Source organism: Camelus dromedarius, chromosome 20, assembly GCF_036321535.1.
Source record: "Camelus dromedarius isolate mCamDro1 chromosome 20, mCamDro1.pat, whole genome shotgun sequence".
Classification (NCBI taxonomy): domain Eukaryota; kingdom Metazoa; phylum Chordata; class Mammalia; order Artiodactyla; family Camelidae; genus Camelus; species Camelus dromedarius.
Genome location: NC_087455.1, coordinates 3,575,676 through 3,594,391, shown reverse-complemented (window position 1 = coordinate 3,594,391; position 18,716 = coordinate 3,575,676).

Below are 18,716 nucleotides of genomic sequence, written 5' to 3'. Positions count from 1 at the left end.
ATATAAACCTTCCCCAACTTTTCCCCTTTCCCCTAGTATAAGTTTAGCACTACTGTTAAATCAAGAAATAGTGCCTACATCATATACACTTAGAACGCAGAGCTAAGTACGCACTATGATGCATGATGATGCTTCTTTTTTATTCAGCTGTTTTCCCCTGAGGTTTCTTTTCCAGTTATTTATTTTAATTTCTTCCTTCTATTGAATCTCCCTTTTTATGATCCACCAAAGTCATATCTTTTCAGTTATTTTATTTAGTCTCCTTCCAAATAAGACTCCACTCTCAGGAACCATCACTTCTGCTCCAAACTGGGTCTCTCTCCCTCTCAGGCTCCCACATGGAATTTGCCCTGTTGATTCCCTGGAAAGCTTTCAATCTTGAACCAAAAAAACAAAATCAGTGTTGAGACTGTGTGCTTATGTACTTAAAGATGTATGTGTGTTCACCTAAAGAAACATTTAGAGATCTGCAAAAATGTATATATCCATTCTGCAAACATTTACTTGATTGCATCTCTTTGACATAAACCTGCATCTCTCTGTTTATACATTTATTGCCTTCCCTCCCCAGTGCAGTACGATGTTACTAAAAGATAATTTTCAAAGTAACAAAAGTCATGACTTTCATACAAATATATGATGTCACATGTCAAAAGATTTTATTAAACTCATTAGTTAACGATGGAGCCAATAAGATATTAAAACTTCTCAAGAGAAAAATCTGAAGAAGAGACACATAGAATCGGGAATCGGGGATGCCAAAATGAATTTGCTGAAAGATACAAAGCTGGTTGCCATCCAAACAAATGTACTGTTGGAAGTAAGCTTTTCTACTGGGTTCAGGGAGGGAGATCAATTGCATCACCACCAGACAAAATTCAAAATTCATTTACATCTCTGTGGGGAAAAAACATATTCTTTGCTCTCAAGTTTTTTAAAAATACATAATTTCGAGTTGTAAAATAGCCCAGGTGAAGACGCTGAAGGACTCAGAACCCTGTACAAGCAGATAAACCCAGAGAACACCCAGCATTCCATTGAACGGCTGCCCTAGACCTTTTTGCCCATTTCCAAGTCTCTCGTGGTTTTTTTTTTTTTTTTTTTTTTTGGCAGTGTAAGTAAAAGGACACCGGGTGTGGAAGGAGAAGGTATGAACGCCAGACCTGGCTATCCCACTGGACTTTGGACGAGCTACTGAATTCTCTTCGGGATGTCATGGAGAGCTTCACAGGAGAAATGTCCTTAGACCTTCATCATAGGGGAGGAGTAGGCATTTATGGGTATGCGGACTGGCTCTAGTAAGAAAGCGTGATGAAAGGCACACCGAGGTGGTCAGGAACCCAGGAGCTAATCCTGGTGTTCCTGCCTTTAGGGAAAATTCATAACTTTCTATTTGTCCCTCTGTCTTCCCACCTGTGAAAACCTCTGACCTACCTACACCAGAGGCAGTCTGCGAGAATCACGCGCGCTCGTGTACAGGAAAGTGTTTTCAGATCTCCAAAGGACCTTGAATTTTTAAGTTCTTCTGGGCCGTGTGCTTTACATACATTATGTCATTTAATCCTCACAACGACCCTGTGAGATCAGTGCCATCAGGAGCTGTTCTCCGAGTCTGATCAAAAGGAAAGTCTCTTGTCCAAGGTCACGCAGCTACCGAGCATTTGAATGGGGGAGCGGACCCTGGCAGCCTCCTAACGCTGCAGCTGACATTGAAGAGTGGAATGTTGGCCAACGACCAGGAGGACCTACAGAAAGGGGGCTGTGGTGTGTCTCAGCATCCTTTTCCCTTCAGGATTTTTCATCGGTTGATTCATTCACTCACTCGTGAACTTAACTCATTCCGTTGTCCTCTACATTCCTGCATTATCCAGTGGGTGTCCTGCTCACATATGTGGCACAGGGTAAACCTTAAAAGCTCTCTGTAGATCCTACTTAACTTCACTAGTCAATGAGGAAATCGAGGCGTGAAGAGTTCAAGTACTTTTCTGCAGGTCAGCGAGCCGGTCCATCTGAGCTGTGACTAGAATCCGGGACTCCTGTTTGTCTTTGAGACCATGACACATCCAAGTCGTAATCAAGCCCGAGGCTGAGTGACTCCACATTCACACAACACGGCTGGTCTGTGGCCGCTTCCTCATGCCCACGGCCCCTGGAGGACGTGGCACCCCGGCTTCTGCCCAGGGTCACCGCAGCCGGTGTCCAGGCAGGCTCGCGGCTCCATTCCCATCACCCACGTTGTTCCATGTGTGAAAACCAGACTCGGCCTCGCACACCAGCCCCTCCGGGTCCCCTGGCCTTGGCTGTGTCCCTAGACCCACGTGGTTTCTCTCTAGCCTCCCGGAAGCACTTCCCCAAACACACCCCTCACTCTCATGTGGAGTCAAAGAGTCTAAGCATCAAGTTCTGCTTTTAACTAACATGAGCTGGTTTCTTTGGACCCTGGTTTCAACGTCCCCGAGCTCGCTTGATTCCTCTGTGAAGGGGGACCGTAAGAGCACCGGTCTCCTGGCTGGCTTAAGCAAGTGCGAGTAAGGAACCCAGCGCGCTGTAAGCTCATCGTGGTGCCCGGTTTACACTGTTGGGTGATTGTGCCCCTGGCTCTAGCCCTGCCACACGCTGCCCCTCTGCCTGGGGCACCCACTGTCCACCTCACCCGCCGACCCACATCCCTGGCAGCCCTTGTTCATCTTAGACATTCAGCTTGTTTCTCCAGGCAGGCTACTCTGGGTGCCCAGCCTGCCTGAGGCGGGTGGGGCCCATCTGGGCTCTCAGAGCGCCAAATGCTTCCTTGAGCAAAGCGCTGATCGCCCTGCACTGTCACTCATTGTCATTCTCCGTCCTTGACCCGTGAGCTCCAGGCCGTCATGTCTCTGCACCTACGTGCCCCCAGTATGCAGCTCCGTGCTTGGTGTGCAGGAGAGGCTAAAGGTGTGTTTTTCAATGAATGAATGAGTGCAGTGTTCACATCTTTCACACTTTCAAGGGACGGCAGAGCCGTGGCATTATTCATGCTATGGGATCATCCTTCCACAGTTACATTAAAAGCTTGATGCTCTTGGGAACTGGAAAGTAGATACGTCTCCGTTTTGATTGAACAAGATGAGCAGATCATTAGAACAATGACTACGGAAATACAATCTATGACATTTAAAGGGCATTGCCAGGATCCAGGCTCCAAGTCAGCGACTCCTGGAAGTGACATTTGAGGTTTGGAGGGTCACAGCATCTCGGAACTAGACGAGGCCTCGGAGGTGACCTCATCTAACCAGCTGGTCCTCTGCTGGAGGAGACTGAGGGCCGGGGGGAGGAGACTTGACCAAAGACGTTTTAAAAAGAGCTGTGCCTGAGGCTGGTTTCTAGCTCTCACGGAAACGACAGCGTCCTGTGACCTTCGTAGCGAGCTGCGCTCTGACCACACCGAGCTTCCGCACGCAGCACACAGCTGACGTCATCTGAGCCACGAACCTTCTAACTCTTCTGTCTAAGTTACTCTCTGGCTGGAGACGGGCTCTTGCCTTTAGCCAGGGCACAGCCGTTTGCACACGCAGTCGCAAATGGTTGTTAGAGCACTGGTGGCTCGTCGCAGTCCACGCAGCCCCACGGGCGTGGACAACGGGAACGGAGTGTCTCATTTCCCCTGGACGCCTCTCTCTGCGCTTTGTTCGTTTGCTGGTTCCAGTCTGGATCCTTCTTCTGTAATGAACCGTGAGCAGAACAGCGTTTCTGAGTTCTGTGAGTCCTTCTAGTGAGTCGCTGAAGATGAGGGTGGTCTTGGGGACCCAGACACAGCCCTTTACTCTGTTTACCAACACACTGCATGCCTGTGGTGGGTGCCCTGTCAAGATGGAAAGTCATGGTCTGGACCAGGTGAACTGATTGGGTCCGTGAGCTTTAACTGTATAAGAAACCCAAACTTCGTGGCCTCACACAGCAGCTGTTTACGTGGTCGTGATTCTGCAGATTTCAGATGGGACTGGGCTCAGCCAGTCTCTTCTTTTGCTCTGAACTGGACTCACTCCCGTGAAGTCATGTCCAGTGCCAATCAGCGAGGGGCTCTGCTGCGGGCTTAGCTGGGTGCCAGCGAGGGCAGCGCGGGAGACGGCACCGTGTGTCCCTTCATCCATCAGGCGAACCCTGGTTTGTCACTTGCAGTAGGATTCCAGTTGCTGCAAAGGAGAGCCCCGATGTGCAAGCACTTTTGCTTCCTCTGTGTCTGCCGATATCCCACTGACCAAAGCTAGTCACACAGCCAACCCAGATTCAAGAGGCAGAAAAACAGACTCTGGGCGCCGTAACGCTGCTGGGCATGGACACAGGGAAGGGAAGAGTTTGCAGCCGTTTTTATAACCTACCAGACTGGTACAGCAGCGAGCTCCCAGGAGCCTGGCATTGCGAGACAGGGAAGTGACAGACGTCAGGCTTGGAGCTGGGGGACTGGAAGCCAGCAGGCTTCGCCACACTCTTTTTGGCAGTCCCTGCCTGGTATAAACTCTCTCCAGCAGCTGAGTCAATAAAAACGCTAAAATAAATACCCCAGTACTCACCACATATCAGCAAACCACAGTTTATTGTTTGGTCTAAAAAAACAGGGCCAATTATTCCAATATCATCAAACCCTATTGGAAGCTCCTCACCCTCAGAGCTTCACAGAATCCCTTCCAAATCCGCCAGGGTATTGTGTCCTCAGGGCAAACTTATGAGTTAGGAGCTATTATCCTATTTTCAGGTGAGGAAATTGAAGCACGGAGAAGTGATGTGAGTGCCCACCCGAATTTATATTCTGTGTCTGATTCCGACGCCACTCTCTTAGCGACCTGCTGGGCTGCCTTTAGTTCAGTGTCATGGGCACTGCTCCCTCTTCACAGACAAGGAGGCAGAGGCTTGAGGTTGTTGGTAAATACGTGGCCGTGGCAGCCCCGAGAGTCGCTGCTCTGTGCGGTCCACCATTCATCCCGCACTGCTTGCCGCCTCCGGGAGCTGGTCTGAGGCAAAGGCGCGGAGAAGGCAGCAGCAACACACCCAGGGCTTTCTTTCAAGGAGCGCCAGCCAACTCATTAAAATTGTATCTTTGCAGGTTTGTGCTATTCTGTTTGTCTGGATTTAAGTAGCATCACAAAAATCCACAGATCCAGGCAAGGAAAATTTCAAGTAGGTGTTTCAGAATATGTGCAAACAAGGGGAATAATCTCACAGTTTGGAGGGAAAACTTTTTGAAAGAAAGAGACAAGTACAATCAGCAGGTTTGAGGACATAATTGCCGCGGTCGTAACACCGGCCTCTCCCTGCAACAATGCCAGGCCCCGGGGTCGGGGTAGGAATGTTCCAATACCAGCTTCTGCCTGGAAGAGCCATAAAGCTGTCCAATGAGCACAGTGTGAAGGGGCTGGCGTGGGGCAGCCGATGGGGGACTCCTTCCAGAGGTGGCATGTTCTTCCTTCCTGCGTATCAGGATACTGGGAGCAGGGTGCCCCCGTTGTTCTTGACTCTTCACCCCACCCCCACCCCAACCCAGGACGCTGCAGCCCCCGGCCATGTGACTGGCCAGCACCGCCCACTGGCCCGGGGGGCGCCTTGCCCTGCTGTGCACTTTGGCCTTTGAAACTTGGTGGGGTGGAGGTCAGCCCATTTACACACGAAGTGTTAAGACTTGCCCTTGTGTCTTCATTTCTTGGCTCCTCTGGTGCTACTGGGAAGGGACCAGCCCCAGGAGCATGGAGATGCTGGAGCAAAGCTGGACTTGACCCCAGTCCTGCAAATGAAAAATGCAAATATTTGTTGCTGGGAGCCATTGAGGTGCTGAGGTGTTCATTAGGTAGCCAGAAAAAAAAAAAAAAGGTAATAAAGGTGCATGCTCTGCAGGAATGATTTAAATGAGCCCAAATGTTTGCTCCCTCCCATACATAGAAAGGCGCTAAATTCTTTAACTTGAGATGTCTGGTTTTCTTCAGTTAACAAGTAATCTTTCAATGGTCTGACTACCTGGTCTTTGTTGTAGAGCTCCTGTACACCCGGCTCCACCCCACCTCTTCGGAGCAGTCCCTCACAGTGATCTGGGTGGCTGTCATCCTGGGCTCGAGGGGGTTTGAGGCCTCAGAAATGTCTGCCAAATACAACATAACTCTCAACTTTTAGGCTGTGCATTTATTTCAGTCGACAACATGCTTTTGGAGGGCAGGGACAAGCGTGCAGTCCTTATCGCCATCTTAGCAGAACCTCATTTCTTATCCTCTAGGATAGACGTTGAAAACTGGCAGCCTGAAGGTCAAACTGGCCTCCCAGATCATGTCTCATTTGTTCTGGCTGTTTAAAGATAAACTGATTTAGTGGCTAATATTTAATGGTGCAATTATTTCTCAGAAGCATCCAGATGCCAAGCTCATCTTTAGAAGCAGGACTCTCAGGGAGCACTCTTCACTCCTTCCTACTTGTCCACCCTGGGCTGGAGCCGCTGCCCCTACGGAAGGGACACATGATCCCCCGGTTGCCACAGCCCCTCACTGTTTCAACCCCAAGTGTCATGTGACATCTCACACCTGTATTTAGGGCTGCTTCTCTCATCACCCAACTAATCTCTTTATCATTTGATTCAGTAACCTGCCCTTGAAGACAATCTCTTCTTTCAATAGATAAGGAAACCACAGCCCAGAAATCAGAAGTGCACTGAGACTAGTGTGGGACATATAAACGTGGAAAATACTATTTTCACAAGTTCTTTTCCTTCAAGATCCAGTTCCAAGTCCACATGGTATCTCCAAAAACATTCTGGCACACCAAACTCTCTCCCTCCTCTGAACTTCAAAGCACTGTGGGGTGCGGACTTCCCTGCTCTGCAGAACGACTGAATAAGGAATGATACAGAGATTTCAAATGGCTTTGTCCCTTCCTGTTCTCCATCCCTTCTCCCTGTGCCACCGGTTTTGAAACCTTGTCCTGGTGAGACGGGAGGCAAGGGGGCAGGGCACAGCCACTGAAGGAATGACACAGCAGTTACCACCACAGGGCAGAAAACTCAACCCCCAATAGACCTTGAGGTCCCCGAGGGCAGGAGATTCGGCCTCCAGTGGGCCTTGAGCTTCATTATACGCCCACTGGACAGCATGATAAATGACACTCCCGCAGGTGCCGTAACAGATCGGAGGCTGGCCATAAAAGGTCAAAAAGTGGTCAGTGGCCCAGTTCCTGGAATCCTAGTCCCCTCCCCAAAATAGTTGGAGTAATCCTCCCACTTGTTAGCGTATGAAATTAATGAGCCCATAACAGCTAACCACCCTGCCCCTCGTGGTCACGCTCTCTCCGTCACTCTGTCTGGCCTTCTGAGATGGCCCGCTGTCTGTCTGTGGAGTATGTATCTCTCTGAATAAATCTACTTTTACTCCACTGTGGCTCGCTCTTGGATTCTTTCCTGCACAAAGCAAGGACTCACTTGATGGGGCGCTCCCCAGGGGCTCGCCTGGGGCCTGGCCGCCCTTCAGTGCCCCTTTTCCCTGTATCGCTGGCGGGGCATACTGGATGAACACATCACCTGTGAGAATTCTGAGGCTGCTCACGTAACTCAGGGCATAATTGATTTGACAGTCATTCCCCAAGTCAAGCTGATGCCCCTGTTTCTCCTCTTCTGCAGACAGTGAGTTCCTCTGAAATAAACCTGACTCCCCAGAGAGACCCAGGGGCAACAAATGTGGTCGTCAGACGGGAGTGTCTGCTAAGCCAAAATTCAGAGCTGGCCTGGGACTCCTTTTCATTTCAGAAGGTTAAAAAAAATGGTTCTTTATCCCTCTGTTGGGCCACTGGGGAAGAATTTGGAAAATTTATACACACAGACAATCAGCTTGCTCTGGAAGGGGGACGGGTGCTCCCAGCTGCGAAGAACAATTGGCAAGTTCTCCATTCTGGGCTCTGTTTATCCTTTCATTATGATGCATAATCACTGTTTCCTTAAGAAAGTCTGCGATTCTTAATCAGATTTGACTTTGCAAATCTTTCATCTTCCAGAGGGGAGGACAAGCAAGTGGCTGCCTTCATCTACCTGGTAGCACATTAACCCCAGCCTTGCTTTTTGCAAAAAGCACAGAAGTTTGGTTGCAGGCCTTGAGACAATGCCACAGAATTCCTCAGCCTCCCCACCCCCACTGGGTTTTTTCCGCCTTTTGCCTGTCTGTCTCCACCAAGGGCGGGGCACCCACTCCACTCTATGACAGACCATGATCGCCCCGGGTGAATGCAGCGCCCAGAGGGTGCTGTCCTTTGTCAGGGACAGGCTGCTTCCTCCAGATTTACCCTCATCCTTCTCCTAACCCTCTTCGAGGCACTGTTCAGGTTAATCCTTCCTTTGCACGTTGAGGGAAGACCTCCCACTCCCACTCCCCTCCCTGAGGATTAACACAGCTTGAAACCTTGGGCAAGGCATTTGACCTCTCTGAGCTTCAGTTTCCCCATCAGGAAAATTGGGGTAATAATAATTCACATCTTTGGGATTGTCATGATGATTCAACTAGACAGCATGTCCAGTATGGTGTTTGTAAGAGCTCCCAGCATGTAATGACTTCTCTGTAAGCGTTAGCTAATGATGTCGTCACCACCACCATCAGCAGCAACATCGTTATCATTTTCTTATCCATGGTAGCATACACCCTGGTCCCTCTACGTTTCTCATATGATTTGGCGTATGAACCCTTTTCCGTCCTGGTTGCCTTACACTGAGAATATTGCTAAGACCAGTCACTCAGCACCCCATCCTCGATTCCCCAGCTTAAAGTGGGGAAATTCGTGTGTAAAAAGCACCTCGCACGTTGGCTGACCAGAGCAGAGGCTGTAACAGCATCGGCCTCCCTGTTGATGCACCCTCTCCTCTGGGGCATTCCTTGTTTGGTCTTGGCTTCCTTCAAGAGGCCCAGATCACTGCCATGAACACAGGAGGGACTAACAATTGCTCTTGGGATGCAATTCACCGTATTTTTATTCTTTCTCTGCATAAGAACAGTCTGGTGACCTCAGGGTAAAGGGGATGGCTCCCAGTTAAACAGGAAAGGAAGCCAAAAGCCACAGGGTGAACTGATTATCCCAAGGGCTCCCTTGAAAGGAAAGCCCCACCCGCCATTCTCAGCCAGGCATGCTTCCACAGGACAGGGACAGCAGGTTTTGTGTGACAGCCTTTGCCACCCTGACTCTTCCCGTCGGTTGCTTAGAATCACAAGACCTGGTTTTGAAAGCTGCTAAATTACAGACGCTTAATGTCCTGCAGCCTCAGTTTCCTCCTCTTGTTGAAATGGGGTTACAGTGGTACCTCCCTCACGCAGCTGTGAGCACGGAATGAGAGAAGCCCTCTCAGGGGCTAGCACAGCACGTCTTCGCGGCAAACGCGCAATAACCTGGGCAGTGTTCACCTGAAATGGGGTCGACGGCACCTGCAGCCCAGCGCTTGCGGAGGGCTCTCCGCGTGCGCCCAGGGCTCTCCCTGCGCCGCGGCAGCTTTGCTCCAACGCCCCGGCGCTGTGCCCGCCGCATCTGCGCCCCTGGCCACTGCGCGCGTCCAGTTTGATGGGCGGAGTTGGCCGCTTCCCTGATGCTGACATGCTGCCAAGAAAGTTTTCAAGCCAGATTCCAGACAGCAGCTCCGGACTGGCCGCCCAGGGACCCGGAGCCGCGTGCTCACCGCCGGTCGGCGCCTCCGTGCTCAGGCCTGGGGCTGAAGAGCGCTCAGGTGCTGGCTAAGTATGCCCCGTGCTGCCGCCTGCATGAAGATGCGGCATCATTCACATCCACCCTCTCCCTAAAGAGCTCTGTCATCTTCCTGGGGCCCAGGGCGGACGTGCAGCCGCAGGCCCCACGGCAGGCGGCCTGGGACGAGACGCTGTCTTCTGTGATGTTTCACCCTCTCTGGGGCCCTTGATCCTGCAGACTCTCATCCCCTTCGGCTCTGAGCTTCTCGTTGGTTCCTTTCGAGGAAGGGAAGGAGGAAGGAGAGAGAATTTTCTGCAGGGCCCCAGATTTCTGTCTGCCCTGGGTGCCTCAGACTGTCCTCCCTTCCCTCCATAGTGCACAGCCGGGAGGGCAGAAGGGAGAGCTTGCAACCAGTCTTCCCTCCCTCCCTGCAAACACAGCATCACCTCCAGTCTCCGCCTAAGAGAACATCAGTGAGACTCAAGCCTGCCCACCGACCCCCAGGCCACGGGCGCCTTGTGCTCTAGACTCCAGGTACCCCGATGGTGTATATCACTGTGGAAACAGGGGACTCCACCATCAGACCCCTTCAGGGGTGGACCTGCTGCCCAGAGTCCAGCACCGCGGAGCGGGGTCAGCAGGCAGCCTCCAGCTCTCAGCCCCTCCGGGGTCCAGCTCAGCTGCAGAGAGCCACCGTGTCCAAGGCCATGCCCTTCCAGGGACAGTCCACCCCAGACACGGAGCAAGGCAGCGGCAGGGCAAGGCCCCCTTGGGAGCTCCCCGCCAAGGCAGCCGAGACCCTGCCAGGTCCTCCCTGCAGTCTGACCTTTTCCCACTCCAGTCACTTGTGACTGTGAGCAGCCATGAGGATGACGACGTAGGTTGGCAGCTGCCGGGCAGCACTGTTGTCCTGCAGACAAATCACTGGCTGGGAGCAGGAAGAGACAGCCAAGAGCCAGGTCCGGATGCCAGGACGCTCTTCTGTAAGCTGAAGATGTTCTCATCTCCTGTAGCTGGAGGGCACAGAAAGCTGAGACTAGGTACAGGTTCTTCATCAGAGTGGCTGCACTTCCCAGGCCATTGGGAAGAACTGGGACCCTGCCCAGGGATGCCCCTCAAAGGTCAGACTTCCCAAACTGCTCGGGGTCTTGCGAGGCTGCAGGCTCGGCACCCCTCCCTATCACGACATAGCACCCTCACCCCAGGGCTGGACATCCATGTGGAGACCCCTGCTTCTAAGGCTACACATTTGCCCTCAAGAACTATCCCCATCTCCCTGACTGGCCACTGGGCCTATGATTAGGGCCAAGTCACAGCACATTCCAGCGAGGATGACTCTCAGAAGCCCAGAGGGAATGATGAGCCACACTGAGTGGGCTGAAACGTCAGAATGGCCGTGGCTGACAGTGGAGGGGAGGGTTCAAGGGCTCAGGAAAGGGGCGTATGCTGGGACGGATACACTGTACATGGACAGAGGACTCACCAGGTCCTAATCTTCCGAGGGCAGACCCAGAGGACACAGCAATTACTAGAGCCATAAAGGATGCGATAGAGTCACCAGCGTACTGAAGAATGTCAGAGGCGGCCCTCCTCTCTAAGCCTGGCCTGATGGAAGGAGAGGCTCACTGATCACAGCAGCGATGACAGGGCCCCTGACACAGCTGGGGCGGGGGGCAGCCCTTCACCACCATGTCCTGGCTATTGTGAACAGTGCCGCTGTGGACGTTGGGGTGCAGGTGTCTAATTCAGCGCTTGTTGCTTTTCCCCCCTACTATAGCCTTAGGGGGTGTGGTAGTGCAGCTGTGAAGAGAGCTGAGTTGGCAGCCTCAGTGCTGTCAGCCCCCAGACGGACCAAGAAGATTCCAGGCAATACCCATCAAATCACAATTTGTGTGAAAATGCAAAGGCCCTAAAATAAACCGAGACAGACTTGAAAATTTGAAGGACTTATTCTCCATTATTTCAAGACATTTTAAATCTCTAGCAGTAAAGACAGCGTGATATTGGCACAAGGAAAATTAAATATACAAATGGAAAAGAAGGGAGTGTCTACAATTAGACCCACACGTGCACTGTCACCTGGATTTGCTACAGACACGGAGGCAGCCTAAATGTCCGTCAACAGAGGATTGAGTAAAGAAGATGAGGTGCATATACACAACAGAATACTACTCAGCCATGAAAAAGGATGAAATAATGCCATTTGCAGCAACATGGATGGACCCAGAGATGATCATACTAAGTGAAGTCAGTCAGACAGAGAAAAACAAATAGCACATGATGGCACTTATGTGTGGAATCTAAAAAAGTGATACAAATGGACTTACTTACAGAACAGGAAGAGACTCACAGACATAGAAAACAAACTTATGGTCACCAAAGAGGAAAGAAGGAGTGTGGAAGGATACATTAGGTGTTCAGGATTAACAGATCTAATGGCCTCAGACAGTCTGGGACTTTTGTCCCCAAAGAAAATGCCGTTACTGCATCCCCTCCCCCACTGGGAAGGAATCATGACGTCTAGTCGTCCTCACTGGCCTCTGGAGGAAGTCCATAGCCTACTCTTGGAATGCTGTTCCAACCTGCTTACCCTGGGACACAGGGGCGGCCAGCTCTGAGTGGGACCAAACCAGGAAAGGGTTCTGTGGCAGGTCCAGGCTGCAGTGCCAGGCATTGTCACTCGGGTCCTGTAAACCCACCGCCCGCAAGGTCCTGGAAGTATCCGTGCTGGGGAAAGGTGCTGTGTGAGGTTTATGGCAAGTCCAACCAAGGAGGCTCATGAGGGAGACCCTATGCATGTGGAGCAAGGCAGTGTCACTAAACAGCTGCCAGGGTGCCACTCGGTCCTGGCAGAGAAGGAGGACCCCACCTCCATCACAGGGCATCAGTGGACTGTATGGCCTGAATTTCCCATAAATATAACCATGGTGGCAGGGACCAACGCTATGACTGGGGCCAACCGCATGGGTTCTGCTCAGCAAGGGTTCTGCCACCACAGATGTCCATTCTGTCGACAGCCAAGGTCAGCCCCGAGCCTGTCATGGCGCACCATTTCTTAGAGAGAGCGACCATCCACGCGGTGTGAAGTAAAATTACACCGGAGCCCTTCCTCCCCAGAAGTGGGCGGGAGCGTCGTGATGGAAACAGACACATCCTGATGGGGGCCCTCGGCCCAAACCTCCATCACAGGGCACGTGGAACACGTGCGCCTCCTCGCCTGGAGAGGGCTGCCTCCCCCAAGGCACACGACCTCCCCGACTGCAGCCCCCATCCAGTAAGGGGCAGGTCCTGGGGCGCTAAGCCCTTGGCCCCCATGCCTCTCGTTGGAGGGCCCGTCCTGGGTGCCCATCTCCTCACGGGGCCGGGTGAGCCTCTGCCGCACGCACACGGCGGTGAGCACCTCGCTCTGCAGAGGTCACCTTTCCGCACGCTCTTAGAGGTGCTGTTCCTGACAGCGGCCTCTGGTCACCCTCCTGCCTGGACACCCTCCTGCCTGGACACCTCCTTCCCAACGTCTTTTCCTGGGGAGCGTGACCTATGACCCGCATTCCCCACACCTGAGAAAGCGCTGAGAGGGGAGAGACCACCAGCTCTGAGGATCTGAGAGAGGGGCTTGCTTCAGGGGGAGGACACAGCAGGCGGAGGGGACAGGGCCATGCACGGGGAGGCGGTGAGCTCGGGAACAGGAAGGAGGCCGGTGGGCGAGGACAGGACGGACAGCGGGAGACAAGGAGAGAGAAGCGGCGAGGGGAGGGGCAGCTCGCGGAGAGAACATCGTCCTCTGCGCTGAGACAGGCGTGAACAGTCACGTGAGAGCAGACTTACACTTCAGGCAACTAGTGCCGGCCGCCGGGGGAAGCCGGGCGCTGAGCAGGAGGACAGCCGGGCCCCGCAAGGCGGCTGCTGCAAGGACCCAGGAGAGAGACGGGGCCGGAACGACGCCCCTGCCACCTGCAGGGCACTCTTCCTTCTCCCCTGTGTTGTGGAGAAGGGACACCGAGCGCCGGGCAGCTTAAAGAACCGGCAGGTAGCGGTGGCGGCCTCGTCCTCCCCTTCCTCTCAGCCACTTCTTGGCGTAAAGAAGCATAACCGCTGATCCCTGTCACCGTCACCGCTGCGCCGGCAGGTGCTGGCGGCTCGGCGCTCAGCAGGCTGCCGGGCGGGCACGCTTCCAAGCCCACGGCGTGGTCTTCTCGCGGTGGAACTCCGTCACGTCTCTCCTTACGTTCTCCTCTCTGGGGGAAGGAGGGCCGAACCAATAAACTAACGTCATCTCCTTTTGTCCCCACAGACGCTCTCTGAGGCAGGTCTCTAACGTCCCCCCACCCCCAGTCTTACAGAGGAGGACTGGAGCTCCGGGAGACTGCGTATCTTGCAGAGCTGTTTAAAGACACAGGATGGGTCCAGATTCAATGCCACATCCCAAACTTAACTTTGAATCATAGCTAGATGGGTCATATCTGGGGGGAAAACTGTTAAAAAATTTGTTCTGAACAGAATATACATATATACACAGGCACACACAGAGACTAACACACACACCTTGTACGCAAGGTGTAAACATGTCTTTAAAGAGTGCAGGTCTCTGTGCGCGTGTTTAGCGTGTGTCAGTTCTGCGCTAACGTTTCACTGCAGCATCTCATGAATCCTAGCAAACCTGTGACTGGCATTCCCATTTTAAAAACAAGGACAGACTTTGCCGAAGGGAGCACCTCTGAACCTTTATTGCATTGTCTTGTACAGGGCGTCCTCTGCACTGATTTGTTTTGGTTAGAAAGCAATTAGCAAAGCAGCTTGCCTTTGTGTTCATTTTCCCTTCCATGCCTCTCTGCCCCATGTTTACTCTCTTCAAAGTCCATTGCTTTAAAGAAAACATAAATCTGTTGGAGAAGTCTGTGTTTAAAAAAAAATAAAAGCAAGCATCCTCACTCAGCCTCCCGGGTCACAGAGTCGCTCTCCTTGTGATGCTGAAGACAGGCCAGCCTGACTTTCGACTGTGACGTTTAGGCCCCGTAACTGCAGGTCCCTCCCACATGCTGTGGTCTGCAAGGATAGGACACACCCGCCGGTGTTACATGTGCCACCTGGGCACCTGGTATGTGGATCCACACATACGTGTGTGGAGATGGTGTGGTGCCATCTGCCTGTAAGGTTCACGTTCTCCTATCTGTCTAATGTAAAGCGATGGTGACGGGCCGAATGTGTGTGTCCCTCCAGCATTCTATGTTGATACCTTAGCCCTGATTTGATGGATGGCATTTGGAGGTGGAGTCTGGGTATTTGGTAGGTAGGTCGAGTCAGATGAGGTCATGAGGATGGGTCCCCAAGATGGGGTTAGTGCCCTTGTAAGGAGAGGAAGAGAGCTCTCTCTCCAGGAGCGCACACCGAGGAAAGGCCACACGAGCACACGGTGAGAAGGCGGCTGTCTGCAAGCCGGGAAGCGAGGCCTCAGCAGACAGCACAGCCGCCAGCACCTCGACCTCAGACTTCCCACACTTCAGAGCTGTGAAAAACAAACGTTTGTTGTTTAAGCCGCCTCGCCTGAGGTGTTCTTGTCACGGCAGCCCAGGCTAGGATACAGACTGACATGCCATACACATGTGCATGCAGGGAGACAGCATTTGCTGGGTTAAGAGGAGAATTATTTTTGTAATCTTTTAATGTTCCTTTGTGTGCCTTACCTGGCATGGCATTAATCACGGCGAGCTTAAAATGACTTAAATTCAATTTTCTTTCCTTTTGAATCCCAGCCGCATGGCCTGTTTACAGGGAGCAGCAAACAAAAGTGGAGGAAGAGAAAAAAAGGTTCAATCAATTTCCCTTCCTGCTAATTGGGGATTTATTACTGGCTGGTTTGCTCACAAAGGCAGGGAGCAGACCAGCCTTCAGTGCCCGGGCCCCAGCTGCTAATTGGAATCTGGGGTTATTCTCCATGGCGGGCTCATAAAGGAACAGATTGCTAAGGACAAAATGATACCTTTACCTCTTTGTTATTTTCTTTGCAGGATGAGAGGAGCTTCGGGGGGTGTGGGGGACTTATTTGTCTGTCGGCTGCACTCCGGCGGGGGTGGGCAGGGGGTGGCTACTTGCCAAAAATATGCATTTTTAGGAGACATGTCCCATCGACTTGCGTACAGTTGTGTCTCCGCTGACTCACATATTTATATTCTGATGAACTTCTGCTGACTCCCTGCTAAGCCGGAGCCCCAGGCTGGGCTCTGTGGGGGACAAGCCACCTCTGGCCTTCAGGGAGCTGACGGCGTAGGAGAGAAACAGCCTTACGTGTGTTCTACTGGACGTGGTAACGGGGGCCCTGGGAGGACTGAGGGGGACAGAGCCAACATCCTGAGGATTCAGAGAAGATCAATTTGAAAGGTGACTAGAAGCCCAGGGGTAAAGAACAGGGCAGGGACCTTCCAGAGGCGACCCCAGAGCCTGGAGGTGCCAGGTGGGGAGAAGTGAATGGCTGATGAGGATGGAGTGTGATTGGATGGACCTGGGTGGCTTTGGCACCCCAGTCCCTGCTAAGTGACTTCAGTCTCCACAGTGTGTCATTAACCATGTTCAGCATCCAGGGCCGAGGGACCCCTAGAGGGTCCTGAGGAGACGAGCGGGTCAGAGACCCTGAGGGGGAGTTTTGAAGCCACCGTCTGGGGGCGGGGTGAGGACGGAAGGGTGTGGCCAGAGAGGCAGGCGGGAAGTCACACGATGGAGTGGGGTTGGGAGGGCGACAGGCAGGGCAACCACTTCCTTTCTGGATTGCAGGCGCCCTGGACGCGGGGCTCCGGGAGGCTGGCCGGGCCTCGGCAGCAGAGCGCGCGCTGTAACTCAGGACGTGCATGATGGTAGCTCACCGCAACGGGAATAAAGCAGCCGCGCCCTCTGCCCTTGACAGCTGACAAGGCGCATCCCCACCCAGACCCCAGGGACATGTGCAGGTGAGGACCCCCATTGCTCCATCTGGAGCCTCCCCCAGCTCTGCACTCACCTCCCTCCCGCGTGTCCAGCCCCCAGCTCCGGGGAGCACTTTGCTGGACGTGGCTGGTAAACCCCAGTTGTGTGCTTTCGGCCTCATCGGCCCCTGCCTGGTCCGTCCCTGCCTGCCTCATCACCATCAGAGTCTGGGCGCTCCAGCCTGGTTTCCAGTCCCTTCTCTTCCTGCCCCAGGTCCTGGTGTCTACTGTTCCCAGAACCCGGACTGGTAACCCACCAGCTCCTGCCCTCTTACGCTCAGGTCTTCTGTAGCCGAAACTGAAGTCCACCCCACTCCGCATTCATCACCTTCATCATTTAAACCCTTTTCAGGAATCACACATGAGTCCATGTGACTTTTCTTTAGGGCCTCCCGCCTGCCTCCAGAGTCTTAGGGCTGTAGAGTTATTCTGAGGGAGCTCTCAGGATGTACCACCAAATCTGGCCCACAGTAACTGGTCAACTGGTCAAAAAATATGCTAAAGGGAAACGTGAATTTACAAAGGTTACAGAGACTTGGGGTAGAAGTCAGATTCGAAAAAAAGTTTCTGGCTCTGATGCCATGCTCTTGTGACGACGGCGCACCCCTTCCTGTGGCCTTGAGCAAGTCCGTCCAAGCCCTCGGGTCCACATCAGCCCCCCCTGTGACTGAAGGGCCTACAGTCAGCAAGCCACCTGGGCTCCTGCTACCTGGCATCCAACAGCCTGTGGAAGGCCGCCCCCTGGTGTCCGCTAGTGTCAGCGGCACCCGCAGAGTCCGTCGGCTGCCGGCCACACAGGAAAAGATAAGGTCCCTGGTTTATTTGAAAAAGCTGTCAGTCTGTTGGCCAGAGTGATTAACCCCGGCATTTTTCAGATTGCTCTCGCTCTTGTCAGGGAAGTGCATCTCTGTCCATGCAGGGTCCTAGAAGTCTGAGCTGGAAGGAACCTTGGGGACTGATTGTCTACTTCAGCGATGGCCAACACATGGCACTCATCTCACCACTCCCGAGCTGCACACGGACAGGCATCACCAGCAGATTGCAGCACTCTTCCCTGCTGGGCTAGGACCGGGCAGCCATTAGCAATCAATTTGAGTCAACCTGTCAGGTGAAAGCTGAAGCAGGTAGGGGGTCTGGCTGGAAACAGATGCCCCCTCAGCTGGAAGGTGGAAGACACGCTGAAGGAAGAGACTTTTGCAGAAAGGACCCTAACAAAGGATGCTGAGTCATGGGGCCAGCAGCAGTGGGTGGGTGGAAACATTGCCACCCTGAAAGAAGGAGGGAAAGGGAGGGCTCGATGGTAAGAGCTGGGTTCAAAGCTGAAGCCTGGCAGAGGTGGGTGCAGGCAGGATCGTAGCTGGGGAGGCAAGGAGGGCAGGAGCAGAGGAGCAGGTACACGGATTCTCTCTCCTCTGCCCCCTCACCAGTAGCCAGCCATCGGCCATACCACCTGCAAGCCAAGAGGCCGGGACTCCTAGTGACATCTTTCACTACTGTCACCCAGCATCGCAGGGCACAGAGCAGGACAGAGAGGGACTGAAAGCAGAGCGTTCTGGACGCGGCATGTGGAATAGAGATTCTGTCCTAGGTCAGGGTCCCTAAAAGCAGAGCCCGAGACAGGGACATGGAATCACATGACATGTTGAGGGAGCAACACAGGAGAAAACTGAAAGGGAGTAAGGGACACAGGACAGAGGAGGGAAAAGGGCTGAGCCTGACCACGGCGGGGGGGGCGTCTCTGCAGAGGTGCCCCCCCCCCTTAGGCAGGGGGGCCGGCCATGTGCGTTGCTTATCAGCCAGCCATTGGCTGCAGGCTGTCCCCTGGGGAGGGGACATGCTCTCCCCCTCAAGGACAAATGTCAGGAGCAGGGGGCACACTGGGGGCCCTCGGCAGGCCCAGCTCAGGGCAGGTGGGGGCCGGTGCACCCTCCAGGGAAGGGATCTGAGTGGAAAACCAAGACCATCCCTCTCAGAGGAGACGTCAGGGTGCAAATCCGGCCTCTGCCCCTTCTTAGCCGAGTGACGGCAGGCCAGTCCGACTTCTCTGAGCTTCCGTGGGGACATCTGGAAAACAACGTTCAGGTAGTGTGAGAGTCCTCTCGG